General features: G+C 35.0%; 1 pseudogene; it reads right to left on the minus strand.

Moving 5' to 3' along the window:
- Positions 1–4680: 4680 nt before the first annotated feature.
- Positions 4681–5749, minus strand: LOC113930498 (annotated as a pseudogene).
- Positions 5750–15920: the final 10171 nt, after the last annotated feature.

Genomic DNA, 15920 nt, shown 5'->3' on the forward strand with positions numbered 1-15920 from the left:
ATAACTTACAATTTAATTTATATTAAAATTAAAGGTAAAACTTGATTTCAGCTCCAATATGTCAAGAGTGTGGAAGTTGCCATCCCATCCTTACATGAATAAGCTAAATATCTTAAAATCCACTTTTCTTGGACTAATCATTAAACTGAGGTGGCAGGAAAAACCTCTACCCTGAAATCTGGAGAGTCAAGCAAACCCAGAAAGCCATAAACAAGATATGCTTATTTGACGCAGAAGCTGCTGGAACTGTAACTGGTAGGAACACTTACATGGCAATTTCGATGAATTGTTGGAGGTTGAGTATTGACTAGTGTGGGAGTGAGAAAGTGCTGGGAGCCACTGTCTGAGAAGGAGCCCCACACTTTCCTTGTTTTTACTTCTGGTAATCCTACCATGTTCTCCTGGTGAAAATCCCAAAATATCCCCTAATGGTTCTGGCAGGAAGAGAGGAAGATTAATTGTTGTGAAATACATCCAGAGCCTTATTCAAAAGAAATAGTATTTTCATAGAAAAAGACTTTACCAGAACCTTATGCCAGGTGAAGAAAGGACATTCCTTCTACCCCAAGCTTCTGTAAATTTTCTGTTATCTAAGAGAGAGAACAATACCAGCAGAGAAATGCTTGTGAAAGTTATAATCTGGAGACATGGGACAATAAAATATTGAGGTGTACAGAATTTACCACCTCATCAACAGGGCTCTAGTGCAATAATAGTGGACTGCAGATGGAAGAGTTGAAAGACACAGACTCTATGAGCATGAGTACTTGGGGAATTCCAAAGCAAACAAGGGAGACCAAAACAAGGGCACTAGAGAAATTTGAAGCCTTGGGCACATACAACTAAAGAAAACATTAAACATGAAACATTAAATAGTCTAATAAAAAAAGCCTAGTAATTAGCCAGATGAACATGAATCTTCATATTAAAGGACTATTAACCTCAATTCCTACTACTTGATACAAAATGTCCAGTTTTTTCAACAAAAAATTAAAATGAACTTCAAAAAGTGAGAAAAAAATACAGACTGAAAAGACAAAGCAAGCATCAAACTATACTGAGATATGAAACAGATGATTAAATTATCAGATAGGAAAGTTAAAATAATGATGATAAATATATTAAAGGCTCCAATGGAATAAGTAGACAGCATGCAAGAGCATATGGGTAATATAAGCAGAAGATGGAAACTCTAGGAAATAAAGAAAAGAAAATGCCAGAAATCAAATATCACATAAGCAATTAAGAATGTCTTTGATGAGCTAATCAGTAGACTGGACATGGTTGAGGATGGAATTGGTGAGTTTACATATAGGCCAATAGAAACTTTGCAAACTGAAATAAAAAGTAAACAAACAAACAAATCCCCAGAACATCCAAGATCAGTGGGATGAATTTCAAAGTGTGTAACATACATGCACTTGAAATAACACAAGGAAAAGAAAGAAATAATTCAGAAGAAATAATTAATAAACAATAATTTTCTGAAATTGATGAGAAAGATCAAACCACAGATCTAGAAGATCAGAAAAGACCAAACAGGATAAATACCAAAAAATCGACACCTAGGTATATTATATTCAAGTCATATGAAACCAAAGACAAAGACAAAAATTTGAAAGCATTTGGAGCAGGCGTGGGAACATTACCTAAAGAGGAACAGAAAGAATTAGAAGAAACTGCTCTTTAGAAACCATATAAGCAAGAAGAAAGTGGTGTGAGAGGAAAGCAAAAAACAAAAAACAAAACAAAACAAAAAACCCAACCAGCTAAGAGTTCTGTATCCAGTGAAATTATCCTTCAAATGTTAAGGAGAAATGCTCTTTCAGACAGGCAGAAACTGAAAGACCTATGAAAAATAAACTTCCCTACATAAATTGCTATTGCAAACTATTATGGAACAATGGCTCATCATTTGGCATAATGTGCTCCACTTAATAAATGCTAATTTAATAAACTCATAACATGCAGTTAAATTTTAAAGGATGGATTCATTCTGTATGACACTGTAATAGTAAATACATGATCCCAATGATCATCAAAATTATAGAACTTTACATCCTAATGAATGAAACAATTTAAAAAATCATTCAAGAGGTTGGGAGATCTCAGATGAAATGCAGAATGTGACAGAAGAATCTAAATGTATAAAACCTCACTTAAAGAAATGGAAAATAAGGAAGTGCCCTACATAAGTTTGAAAATTAATGGAATCTGAAACCAATCTACAACATTTCTAGGAATTGAACAATAAAATTAATGAGTGGTGAATGATGGGTGCCAGGTTTCTCATTATTGGAGTGAGAGGTTACAGATAAATAATGAGAGGAGGCTAGAATCATTTATATGATATGGAATAGGGTAGGAGACAGGTAACTAAACATATATATATCTCCTTGCTCTTTTAGCTGAGGGGACCTAGACATTATAGTTGTAATAATCACACTTAGCACCCAAGATTTTAATTTCTAACACTGTTCTCCAACAAAAGAAACCAGGACTCCTCAGAGAAAAGGCTGATTCTAGGACCAGAACAGGAAATACACATGACTAATTTGGAACATCTTGTGTGCTAGAAAGTTAGTGCTAAACAAACAAATGAACCACAATAATGTGAAAAGGCCAGGAGTCAACTGAAAGAGCCCAGTTGGCCAAGTTGGAAAAATTCAAGCAATAACAACAACGAAAAGTAGTACTGAATTATAACAAAGATGTAGGATAAGTATACACGAGTCCACACTTATATAAACCAATAACTAACTAACTAACTAACTAAATAAATAAATAAATAAACAAATAAGTAACTGGGAGAGAAGAGACAAAACTAGCATGGAGAAAAATTCTGAATATTTTTTTGGAGATACTCCATCCTTAAGGAAAGGAAGTATAACTCCTCATTCTTTTTAAGTGTGGGCTGCACACAGGGACTGATTTCCAGAATACACTATGGAAAAGAGGAAAAACGAATAACTTAATGCTGGAGAAATCTGACAAATGCTATTTCAGCCAGGTGATCAAGATGAACATCAACAGTGATAAAGCATACTGACAGCACATTCCCTTGATATTATGTGATAAAATGGTATGTTAACCCTATGGTCCTAGCAGAAAACACACAACCATAGTCTAACCATGAGAAAAAATAAATAAAACAAATCCCAAAAAAAGTAAATTCTTGATTGCCTTCACTTTCATTCCCTTTGGACCTGTGGGATTTTTTATATATGTAGTCCAACAAATTCATCAGGTTTTAACATCTAGGGATCATTCTTGTTCATTTTTTCCTGGTACCTGGTGAGAGAACTCAGTCTACAGATTCAAGTACTCCTTTATTTCAGAGCAGTTTCATCATAAAGTTAAATATGCATATATTTTTTTCTGTTTCATTTGTTCTGCTTTATTCAGAAAAATCAATTATCCAGTTTTAAGGGCTTCAGTTTTTGGCTTCCACATAAAACTTCTAATTAGTTGTTCCTCTATGTAGGTTTTTAAAGCGTTGCCTGTAACTCTCATAGGTCTCACTCTTCATGTCTCTGACCTAGTACTCTACAGTGATGTACGTTGAGTCTACACTTCATTGAACAGAAACCGACAAGGGAAAAAGTAAAATTTTTTTCTTTCAGTTTCACGATCCATTCAATACCACTGAAACACAATAAGCACTTGGATACTATATGGTTCACCTGCCATTACTGACATTGCTTACCATCTGCAAAGCTGAAACTCGGGTATCTCCTTGCAGCTTTTCCAATGTGTCTAGCCTTGCTCCCAAGTCATAACAGACTGAACAGTTAACAAATAACATACATTTAAGCATCCTGGGTTTTGTGCATTTAATGCATTTGTCACGCACAAAGTGATGCTCTAGTCTTCTTGCTTTGATTTCCACACTCCCAAGTATCATCTGTACAATTTAAGGGGCATTTACAATGAAAGGTGCTCTTTCCCAAAATTCTGCTTGTCTTTATTTTACAAAAATGTGACAGATCATGAAACTGTTCTTCAATTTGATCCTAAACTTTCAGAATCTGTGGTTTTGGCTTGTGGTCTTTCCCTAATTATACTATATATGTTGTTTTCTTCTTTGCTTTTAGCCCTTTCCATGAGAAGTGGTGAAATCATAATGAAACTGCTGTTTTCATGTATATGTACATGTATGAAATATAAGTATATAGATAATAATGTCTATATGTCATTTTGTATATTCATGTACATATACATTTCATTAAAGATTTCTTCTTAACTCATTACTTTTTTTTTGAGATAGATTTTCTTTATTAATGACCTCAACCAAATTTCTTTAGATATAGGAGTTTCGAACTCAAATACTTAGGAGAAAATCAGTTAAAATTGCATTATCCTGCAACTCATTAGTAGTAACATATTGCTGAGCGAAACAGCTTGGAAAAGAGAGGGGAAAGGAAGGGGAGTGAGGGAGGGAAGGTAAAGAAAAGGAATGAAGTCGATCAAGTGGAATTCTTGTTTTAATTCTTGAGAACAATGAAGTTCTTGCAAGCACAGCTTGTTTCTGCAAATTATTTTCCAAACGGGTACAAAATGGAACGAAAACAGAGAATCCCTTAAGAAACTGAAGAGGTGCAACATGAAAAGCTAAGATTATCCAGCAGCAAGTATTGCAGGCTTCAGTCACCAGCTGCCTCCTGTTACTGTTCCCAAGAGTTAGCGGGATGAAAATGTCTTCCCCGTAATTATTTTCATTTCTTTTTTCTCAGCATCTGGGCATGCACGGTTCAGCAACTTGAGGAAGTCGGATGTTTTTGTCCAAATACGGGTGTGAATATAGGCCTTAGAGCACTTGATGCAGTAGTGCAGATAGTCCTGAGAGGTTGATGGCGTTGTCTCCACTGGCACTGGGGAGGCAAGGGAACAGCACAAAGGTAACATAGTCAATATTGTTGCCCACGGCAGCACTGATGTCTTTCAGCTCCAGAGGAGGTTCCTTGTGGCTAAAGAGGACCTGGGGGGCTGTGGGGCTGGCTCTGCGTCCTTCTCTGAACTCCAGCATGAACACTTTTCCAATGACCACACTGTTGTCATCCTTAAGCATCGTGCTGAAGACTACTGTGACTCTGTCCTTCTTACACTTACCATATATGGTTTCATCAACCCTGTCATGGATAACTGCCCTGTTCCCTCCTTCCTTGCCCTCTTCTTGGAATTGGAAGGCTTTCTCCAAGACAGAGGCAAAAACAATTTCATTTCAACATGCCAGCCAGATACACAGTGGAATCCTTGGGTGCTGGCAGATTTTCAAGGTCATATAGCAAAAAGACATTGTATCCTTATTCAGGATTTACCAACAAACTCCCATACACCCCCTTTAATAACTCATCAGCACCATGTGTCTGAAATTCCTTGTAGAATTTCAAAGAAATACTGACCATCAGGATTAGGATTTGAAATATGATAGAGGACTCCATCGAAATGTGCAAATGCAACTTCTGCTGCTTCTGGTTTGTTACTGGGCTCTGCAATCATGAACTTGAGTGCAAGTGTCTCCTCGATGATGCAGTTGTTCACCTGATCATGCAGGATCAGGACCGCAGCTACCCCCACCCCCACCCCCACCCCCACCCCCACCCCCACAAGCCTGAACCGGCCTGCCAAATCACCACCACTGCCTCACCAGCAAGCTCCGTCCCCACCAAGCTCCCGGCTCTAGCTGGCTACTTCTGCTCTTACACCCACTTTTCACTTGCTGCCCAGATGCGTGGCCACATGGCGCCATTTCTGCTCCAACCCCTCCCGAGTGTGCACACAGGATTAACCCATTACTTTCTTGTCATACAGCATTGCTACCTGTCCAAGATACATTATTTGATGAAAGAAGCAGGCTACAAAATAGCATAGTTATACTTAAAAGAGACTACAGTAAGTTCCACTACCACTTTAACAGTTGCTTTTTCTTGGTGGTAAAATTGTTTGTGGTTACAAATGTATAATATCATCTAAAATTTTGTGAAAATTTATCAATACATATATTTGTGTGTTTTTAAATGTATTTTCCTTTACAATAACTAACCAAATTCTTGTTTTCATGGAGCTCATATAACGTTTCTGTAGACCAAATTGATAAACAAGTAACTTTATTACATGTCATAATGCAAGTATTACAAGAAAATTACAAAGATCTATCAAGGTTCAAAACAGGATTATTGCTGAAAAGTTGTTTAACTAAACTTTACAAATCTATATATAATTCAAACGGATCCTGTGGTAAATTTTGTAAAGAAAAGAGAAAAAAAAACTCCTTTGTATGATGGGAACAATTATCACATAGAATGTTAGTAAAGCTCATGATTCTGAATATTAATTGTCTTCTAATATGAAGATAGGAGCAATACCCATGCATCTTTCAAAGGTCCACATAGAGCCTTAATCTTCTGCCACAGTCACCCTAGGACACCCACAATATGAAGAACTGCCTCGTCTCTGTTCTGGTTTGACGGAGCTTAACTTTGTGTGAACTGGCAAACATGTTTATAGGCACTCTTGCCAGATCCCTGAGTCAAGTGAACTGAAACTGCCCCAACTGCCTCGTTATGCCCGGTTCCAACCATAGTTCCTAACTCACCTCTATACCTTCTGCCAAGGTACCAGCTGTGAACCCTGACAGCAATCATGAATTGTTCTAACCTAATTTCTGCTTAGTTGCAACCTTACTATGCTGTGACTGTTCCCACCCACATACCACCCCAATTCTCTCCTCCACCCCATCTCTTTTACATACACATACACACAAACTCTGTACATGTAATCACATCTAAATCTGTTGCCCATAGCCAGTTTTACTTTTTGAAAGCCATCCCAAGAATATATACTCAGAACCCAAGTCCCGATTGTACATTCCAGACAGCTTAGCCCCTTTAGTCCACCATCAAAAACTGAAGTAAGTAAACATAATTATTCTCCTGTCTCTTGACAGATCTAATGCTCTACCTTGGCTGGTAGAGTCAGGTTTTGGGATGATTTTAACATCGTTTATCTCTTACTGGGTATATATACTCATTTAAAAAATATTTTAAGGATATTTTGAACCTCAAAGTCAAGAGCCTTGTTTCTAACCCATTATTTACAATACAATAGGGTTTCTGCAGTTTTATTTGAAGCAAGGAGATCTTGGATGATTTGTATGTTTGTTTGGCTTTTGTTGACAGTGTATATTGGAAGGTGGAAATAAATGTCACTTATTTTTTCTGTACTTCTACAAGTTTCTCTGTCTTTGCCGTCTATGTTTTGGAAATATTTGATTTTCCCTGATTGTGTTTTATTTTTAATAAATAAGGTAATTGGGAAACAACCCCAGAGAGCTATTCTTGTCATTCTTTTTGTCCTTTAAGAAGCAGATGCAGTTGTGGGCTACTTCTACTTCTTCAAGTGTAAAATGATGTTATGACTTCAACATGTCTTATTTTCTCCTCTGGTCTCTCTACATGTCTATGCAGATGAGCCACCTTTGCTATTAAAATTTTGGATCCAAAATTCAAGGTATAACAACTGGAGATTCAGACGTTCAGAGCAAATTAAGGTGTGGTTTTGTTTGGTAAATAAATATCATGAAAAATAACTATGCTTTACATTTCTTACTAGGAGTAATTGGGATTGAAAGGCTTACTCACCTGTTAGCAGATATTAAAATCATATACACTTAATGTTCCTAAATATTGTCCATTACTAGAATACTAAGCCTATAATAGGCCCCAGATAAAAAATTATATTGTACTTCATATAAAGTCAGACTAATTTATATAAAGCCCAATACATATTTTGTACAATTTCAAATTCTGGGCAAATGTGAATTTAATATAATGTTGGGCCATAAATCTATTTTTTCAATCCCTACAACAAGTCGATGAATTGGAATGAGGCCACTTCCATGTGACAATAAGTAACAAGGTCTGCATGAAAATAGTGTATTCCTAGATTTAGTAAAATTTATTCCTGTGTGGTGAGGGGGAAGATAAAGACAATGTATGAATTATGAAGTGAGTCATAAAATAGATGAAATTAGGTAGTTCAAGAAAAATTAACAATGACTCACTCTACCCTTTTAAATCCCATACAAACATGACCTAATCTCCAAATTTTCACACCTGTCTTCTGTCCAGCTTAGACCTTCCTTCTGGGGCTAGGAGTACTATTCTCTGAGAAAGATCTTTCTTATATTGATTTCCCCTTCAACCCACGCTTCCCTACAAATTATTCTTCCTATATATAGGTGGTTCAATTTCTTCCTCATCTTTACTGACTGCAGTAGGACTGTAGATATAGTAGCAATAAAGGGCAGATATTATTATCCCCATTCCATGTATGAGGAAAATGAGGCTCAAAGAATTTATTACTCTAAATTAAAGAGCCATTAAAAAAGAATTTTCAAAATTCAACTGTGAGGCCTATCCTCATTCTCCAATAAGATATCTTTTCCAGAAAGGGAACCATATTCTTAAAAAAAGAATTTTCTAGAAAGATATTGCTATAACAACTAACTTTGAACATTACATTACCTGTCACTTTGAATATATTATCAAGAATTCCTGGCCACACATTCTACATGGTAATAGTTCCCTGATACCTATTCATTCATTAATTCAAAAGTATGGAAGTATATATGGAAAAATAGTAATAAACAAAACAAATATGGTCCTGGCCTTCATGAAGCTTGAAGTCTTATAGGGAAAAAGCAAAAACTGTAGTTACATTAGTGTTTTTGGTTTTGTTTTTGCTTGTTATGATGCTCTTGCCTTGTAACCTATATTAGGTAATCAGCACAGTCATATCCTCCTGTATCAAGACCCTATCTTCATACTCTGAACAGCATGTCAAAACAGTACCCAGGTTGGAAAGGATTAATTTTTGAGTCCTTCTAGAGACTGGAGTATTCTTTCCCCAGGAGTGCCGATACTTCCATAGTCCATTGATGGAAACAGATTGCTGTATCTTTGCCCATTATAACTGCAAGTATGATTTAAGTTTCTTTCTCATTAACCATCTGCTAGACAAGCAAACAATTTCTTATTGACAAAGACCCAACACTACCCAGAGTGGGCTAATTCTTTTTTTCTTTCTTTCTTTTTAAAATTTTATTTCAAGATTTTATTTAAATTCTAGTTAGTTAACATATATGGTAAAATTAGTTTCGGGTGTAGAATTTAGTGATCCAAAACTTACATATAATACCCGGTTTTCATTACAAGTGCCCTCCTTAATCCCTATCACCCATTTAGCCATCTTCCACTCACCTCCCTCCATCAACCCTCAGTTGTCTATAGTTAAGAGTTTCTTATGGTTTGCCTCCCTCTCACTCTCTTTTTCCCCCTTCCCCTGTTACAATGGAATATTACTCAGCCATCAAAAAGAATGAAATCTTACCATTTGCAATGACATGGATGGAGCTAGAGTGTATTCTGCTAAGCAAAATAAGTCAGACAGAGAAAGACAAATACCATATGATTTCACTTATGTGTGGAATTTAAGAAACAAAACAGATGAACATAATTCTTTCTTGATATCTCAGACAGGCTACTTCTTAGCCTGCCATACCTGGGCAGATATTTCTAGTCTCTAGCTTCTAGTCCTTGCTGATATAGCTTTATTACTCTAATCTAAGCCTTAGGTCTAAAAACAGAGGGCACACTGGTCCCAAGGATCACAGAGAATCAAAGATCAGGCAAAAACTCAACAAAAGTTAAAAAAAAGGGGGGGCTGAGGAGGAGACTTCTGTTACCAGGAGTATGGCAGATTAGATCATTTGAAAGACCATCCTACTATAAAACAATTCTATTTTAGAAAGAAGATACTTAGTAAAATGTAGAAAACACAGAATGTAGGTAGATCTCCAAAAGCCCAATAATTACCCATACTTTGAAAAAAGGTAAAAATCACAAAATAAATCTGAACTAGAAGTGACCAGATAACAAGGGAGAACAGGGTTATCATGATTGGAAAAGCCAATGGAAGCACTGTTATTATGACACTAAGCCTTGATGTATTAAAAGGCAGAGAAGCTGAAACTAACATATATAGATTAATTCAGGAATCTATTTTAATAAAGAATAAAGTAACTGTATCTACCTAAAATGTGAAGTAGACACAAATCCTTTTCAGAGAAAAATATACAAAATTCAGCAACTGAAAAATTCCCAACAGATTTAGACCAAGTAAACAAGACTTCAAAATCAAAGATCCACAAGACCATAAGGAGGTCAACAACTGTAACAACCAAGAGAAACTGCAAACAATAGATTTAAATGCAGAATCTGTAAGAAATTTTTTTTAAATAAAGATTGGGTCACAAGGATAAGAAAGGAACAAGTTATTATCGGGAATGCAGACATATCTCACAAAGAAATAAATAGGACTTCCAGAAACTTGGTTGAAATTATATAAAGATACATAAATATATGGTGTGTGTATAAGATATACATTTAGATATTTACAAATACACTTCAAGATTTGATATTTTAAAATATTGTATATATGTAGGAGAGCAAGACCTCAGCAGATAAAAGAGACAATAAGAACAGGAACAGGCATAAATGGCAACAGTTCTATGCATGTGGCAAAAGCCAATTATTCCTGCCATTGGTCCATGCTGAAAACAGTACATGCTGAAAACAGCGAGGATGGTGGATAAGATAGCTAGGCCTGCTGAGGTCAGTTCTCCCATTCCATGCCTCCTTAGGATCCATGCTAATAGTCATACACAGTTCCTTGCTGCCCCTAACGTGATTGCTTTCTTGAGTTTTTTTTCCCTCCTTGCTTCTACATACTTTACATTCTATGATTCGATAATAAAACCAAGAGTTCACCCTGACTCAGGGGCTTCACCTCAGCACCTGCACTTCTTGATGGCACCTGGCAGTGCAGCCCCTTCTGGCCTCTCTTTGTGCCAAATTATTGGACTCTGAGTCATCATTTCATCTCTGGACAAGCAAGACCTTCACACTTTGTGCATATGAATAAGTCTTATCATTCCTATCCCTCTCACCATGTGTCAGCAAATTCTGCCTTGCATCTGGAGGTGTTCCTTTGTAAGAGAGGTTTTTATGCCCCTTCCCCATTGGCAAATGACTTTTTTTTTAAATATTTTTATTTATTTATTTGACAGAGAGAGAGAAAGTGAGAGAGGGAACACAAGCAGGGGGAGTGGGAGAGGGAGAAGCAGGCTCCCTGCTGAACAAGGAGCCCGATGTGGGGCTCGATCCCAGGACCCTGGGATCATGACCTGAGCTGAAGGCAGACGCTTAATGACTGAGCCACCCAGGTGCCCCGGCAAATGACTTTTTGTTGCCCCTCCACCAGGAGCAGAAGGGATTTTCCTTACCCTTTCCCCAAAATGAGGGGTTTTGCCTGAACCCTGTGCCAGAATGGTTGTGCTCCTACCCTTCATTCTGAAAGAATTGGATCTTTGCCTAAGTATTGGGGGTGAGGCAGTTTGCTCCTCTTTCCCCAGTGGCCAAAGACAATTTCTTCATATAAGAGAAGGAGTCAAGTAAGAGTATAGGACATAATAGTGGTCTGACAGTGGAGCCAGTACACCTGCAACAATCACTCTCAATCTTGTCTTCTGCCCTGTCCCCAGTCTTTCTTGTATGTAACCAGTGAAGACCATGTGAAAGACTAAGTAAATTAACATTACCCTTGTGTGGGAGGCTCTAGATTGTTCTAAACTGGTATGTTAGTCCACATCAACCGTCATGCAATTTGTCAAAATTTTAGTTGTGTCACACTTTAGTACTTCCATGGCACCTTCTTCTTCCTCCTATGAAAGAATTGATGTCTCTTGTCTCTCCTCAGAGAGTCTTGTCCTATTTTTGGAAATAAAATTTCTCTCAATTTCTCATGTGCCTTGTGAGCTTAGCAATCTGGTGGTTTCAAGAAGAGTTATGATTTTCCAGATTATTTGGCATTTTTTATTATGGAAATACAGACAAAATCTCTTCCAACAATCTCTATCCCAAGCAGAAACAGAAACAGCAGTTCACAATTGATCATATAGTGTAAAATTTGTACTGTATTTTGTAGTTTAAAACAAAAGAAATGTAATTATAATATTACAAGTCCTTTCTATCTTAGCATGAAGAGAAACAATATTAATTTTAAGCATGTTATAATAAGTTAAGAATGTATATTTTAATTTTTTAAACAGCAACTTAAGAATGAAGGCAAAGATGTATGTCTCAAGGCCCACTAGAGGAATTAAAATGAAATAATGAAAAATATTTAAAAATCCAAAGTAAAGATTGCAGAGAAAGACAAGAAAAACAAATTACATATAGTAAAGCTTTTTTTTAAGCAGCAAAAGAGTAACCTTAATGCAACCATATAGATTATTAGATTAAATGCCCAAAGTTTAAACATTCCATTTCAAAGGCAGATATTGCCTGGTTGGATAACAAAGAAAGACTAATATATGTTGCATACAAGAAATTTACTTTAATTATAAGAAATGAGGAAAAAAGAGAAAAATTGAAAGCATTCCATTGATGTGAAAGTCAAAGCTAAGAAAGTTTAAGAGTTTATACTAATAACAGATAAAGAAGACTTCAAGAGAGGAGCAATACCTCAGAATTATTTGCCAATGATAACAACTGACACATCACAAGGAAACAAAAAATAATCATAACTTTCAATGTGCCTAATAACACATAAAGAAAAAGTAAACCAAAAATAGATAAAATCTATTATCATAACTCAAAATTATAGCATTCCTCTCTAAGTCATTGATAGTAACACTGTGTATTCACCTAGCTTACATTACTTAAATACTAACCCCAAAATTGAATGATACAAATTTCTTTTCAAATGAACATAACATGTTCACTTTCATAGACCATGTACTGGGCCATAAAACATGTCTCAATCAATTTCAAATTTTATAATCTCACAAGCTATGTTCTCTAACTCAAGGAAATTAAACTAGAAACCAGTACCAAGAAAGATATCTAGAATTTCCACAATTATTTGGAAATTAAACAACATACTTCTAAGTAACCCATGAGTGAAGCTAAAAGAGTGTTTAGATGGAAAGCTATGCCTTAAATGCTTATTTTATAAAAGAACAATTACCTCAAATCAATGATCTAAGCTTCTACCTTAAAAAACTATAAGAACAAATTGAATTCAAAGTAAAGAACATAAAAAAAATTAGAGCAGAAATCAATGACATAGAAAATGGACAAACAAAAGGAACAGTCAATTAAGGCAAAGTTAGTTCTTTTAAAAGATCAATAAAATTAATGCACTTTTAGAAAGGTAGAGAATAGCAAATGAAGACACAAATTTACAGTATCAAGGAAAAAAGGCACTATTTCTGCAAATCATTTAGATTTTAAAATAACGAATGAGTATTAATAATTTTATGCCAATAAATTCAAACATTTAGATAAATTGGACAAAATCCTTTAAAGACACCAATAACCAAACTTACTAAAGTGGAAATAAAAATTGAATAACCTTTACATATTAAAATAATTAAATCAATTACTAAAGTGGAAATAAAAATTGAATAACCTTTACATATTAAAATAATTAAATCAATTAAATAATCTTCAAAAAAGGAAACAACAAACCCATATGGTTTCATGTGAATTGTATCTAACATGTAATAAGTCCAAAACTACGAAATTACTTCAGAAAATAGGGGAGAGAACACATCCCAAATTATTTTATGAGGATGATATATTCCTGATGATAAAATCAGAAAAATACATTAGAAGAATAGAAAACTACAGACAAATGCCCTATGAACTAAGATAAAAAATGCTCAACAGATCATTGATAAATTAAATCTAGCTATCTATCAAAAGGACTACACACCATTCTTATGTAAAGTTTATTTCAGGAATTCAAGGTTTGTTTCACATTTGAAAGTCTATCCATGCTATTTATTACATTAACAGAATGAAGGATAAAAATATATGGTCATCTCAATATATGTAGGAAAATTATTCAACAAAATTCAATAGTATCCATGATAGAAACTCTTAGCAAACTAAGAATAAAATAGAAATTATTTAATCTGAAAGAAGTATCAATGGAAAACCTACAACAAACATAATAATAATGAAATATTGAATGTGCTCCCTGGAAGATCCAGAAAATGACTATGATAAACCCACTCTGACCATGTCTATTGAGCACTGTACTGGATATCTTAGTCACAGTAATAAGACAATAGAAATAAAACATATAAATACTGGAAAGGATAAAGTAAAACTGTTCTTTAACAGCAGAGGACATGACTCTCTACATAACAACTTCCTAAACGACTGTAAAACTCACTGCTATAAGTTAATGTACCAAGATTATAAAATATAAGGTCAAAGCAATAACATAATTTCTATTTCTGCATAGTATCAGCAAATAAAATGAAATGAAAATATTATTTTAAATACTATAAATTATTTAAGAGTAAAAATCAAGATGTCCAAAACATGTACACTAAAACCTGACTTTAAATTATATGTAGAAATGCAAAATCTTATAATAGTCAAAACAATCTTGAAAATAAGTACACATTTTGAGGCCTTGAACTATTTCAATTCAAGGTTACTCTCTAACTACACTAATCAAGATAGTGTGATAGTGACACAAAGATAGATAAATGGATCAGTGGATCAGAATAGAGCAGACTGTTTCAAAACAGTTCTGATCATAATTCCATCAGGATTACATTTTTTATACAGGATAAAAACTTACTTAAGAGATATGTAAAAATATCTCCCTAAAAAGAAATGTACAGGAATATTCATAAAGGCTTCATTCAAAATAGCTTAAAATGCCATACAACCCAAACGTCCTTAAACAGGAAAATGCAAAAACAAATTGTAAATATTCATGCCATGAAATACTATTGAGCAATACACAGAAAAAATGTTGATGCATAAATGGGGATAAATCTTACTGTTAATATACTGAGAAAAATAGACACAAAGAGTACATACTATATAGTTCTTTTATATAAAATTATACATTGCCAAAAATTAATTCATGATTTAGAAAAATAAGAACAGTGATTTCCTCTGGAGGAGATTTACTGGGAAGGGATATGAAGAAACATTCTGGAGCATATATCAATCTTATCCAAATGTACTTTAAGAATTTGTGTATTTCTAAATAAAATCTTTAAAAAAAAGGGGGGGATGCCTGGGTGGCTCAGATGGTTAAGTGTCTGCCTTCAGTCTGGGTCATGATCCCTGGGTCCTGGGATCGAGTCCCACATCAGGCTCCTTGCTCAGCGGGGAGCCTACTTCTCCCTCTGTCTGCCTCTAACCCAGCTTGTTTTTTTTCTTCTTTAAAGATTTTATTTATTTATTTGACAAGAGAGACACAGTGAGAGAGAGAACACAGCAGGGGTAGCAGGAAAGGGAGAAGCAGCTTTCCCACTGAGCAGGGAGCCCGATGTGGGGCTCAATCCCAGGACCCTGGGATCATGACCTGAACCAAAGGCAGATGCTTAACAACTGAGCCACCCAGGCACCCCTGCCTGTACCCCTGCTTTTGCTATCTGTCTCTCTTTCTGACAAAAAAATAAATAAAATCTTTAAAAATAAATAAATAAAATAAAAAGAATTTGTGTATTTCATTGAATATTAATTTTATCTATAAATGTGTATAAAATATTGAATTCTAACTAAATGGATTTTTTGCAGTATTTCAGATTCCCAAATATGAAATTAACTATGTGTATTCTTGCTTAAGTAAATGAATAAATAATGAAAGCCAGTTTTCTCACTGTTAAGAAAATGAATTCAATATATGAATAGGAAAAGACTAGCATATATCCTGCAGTATTGGAATTTCAGGTATCAATGTAAACTTAAAATTTAATTGGCTAAATTGAAAGTTAAGAGATAGCGAAACAACTTCTATAGAAGATAATGCAAGAATCAAAAACT

This window comes from Zalophus californianus, chromosome X, assembly GCF_009762305.2.
Source record: "Zalophus californianus isolate mZalCal1 chromosome X, mZalCal1.pri.v2, whole genome shotgun sequence".
In the NCBI taxonomy this organism is placed as follows: domain Eukaryota; kingdom Metazoa; phylum Chordata; class Mammalia; order Carnivora; family Otariidae; genus Zalophus; species Zalophus californianus.